Source organism: Myxocyprinus asiaticus, chromosome 9 (genome assembly GCF_019703515.2).
Source record: "Myxocyprinus asiaticus isolate MX2 ecotype Aquarium Trade chromosome 9, UBuf_Myxa_2, whole genome shotgun sequence".
In the NCBI taxonomy this organism is placed as follows: domain Eukaryota; kingdom Metazoa; phylum Chordata; class Actinopteri; order Cypriniformes; family Catostomidae; genus Myxocyprinus; species Myxocyprinus asiaticus.
This window is the reverse complement of record NC_059352.1, coordinates 9,380,882-9,382,027: the sequence shown is the minus strand read 5'-3', so window position 1 is coordinate 9,382,027 and position 1,146 is coordinate 9,380,882.

Below are 1,146 nucleotides of genomic sequence, written 5' to 3'. Positions count from 1 at the left end.
GACGAGTTAATAAGTATGACGCAACAATGTCGGGTGTGTATGGGGGTTGGACTGACATCTGCTCTGTGATTGGCTACGCAGGAGTGACGACATTAGGGCGCGCACACATACACAAAACGAGTATCAGTCTTAAAAAGACAATCATATATATATATATATATATATATATATATATATATATATATATATATATATATATATATATATATATATATATATATATATATTTCTGATAAGATTAACTATGTCACGATTCTATTGGGAGACCGTGATGAGTTAGAATGAGTTTGATCTTTTAAGAATTATTAATTATTATTGTTTTTTGTTTGTTTGTTTTTTTTTTACTAATTTTACATTTTAAGGAATATTTCATAAAACCCCAGTGATTCCAAATTATTTTTTGAAATACTACTGAAATTGCTTGACAATGATCATTTGTAATACTAATCGAATTCTAAATTGCTAAAAAATAAAAAAAAATAAAATAAGAAAAATGCTTAAATAATTTTACTGCATTATTATAATAATAATTTTATACAGTGATATCTTTTAACTTACAGCAATTTAAGTGGCAAATTTTTTGAATTAAATTTTAAGAATGTATTTAGAAAGACCCTGCCATTTTTTAGGAAAGAGCATGTGAGCCAAATGCTGACCTTTAAAAAAAGTTTTGCTTTGTTATTTTTAAGCATTCAAGGAAGTAAGAAGAGGGAGTGCAAAAAGAAAAAGAAAACAACCTACAACTGTTTGCATAATCACAATAGAAGACAAGAAGATGATAAAATTTCTTTGTTCCAAAGAACTTTCATGTCTTATTCCTTTGAAATCTAATGAAAACAATAGTAAGTTACTGGTGGGACAGAGAAGTCTGGGTACAGCATGGGGGACTACAGGAAGGAGAAGCAGAGCAGTGAGCTAATGGAGATTAATACAGATGCCAATTGTTAAAAAAACAGTTGTTTTGTTACAAATTATCACCCTATAATTTTAGAATAGCTTAACTTTTTTTTCTTTTTTTTTTTTTTTATAAGGACATGTAGAAAGCACATTAGATTGCAAATATTTTCCACTAGTTTAAGTTACAGAATTGTTTTTATTTAGTGTATATATAAAAAATTTAATTGGCTAGACACATTTTTATAATGT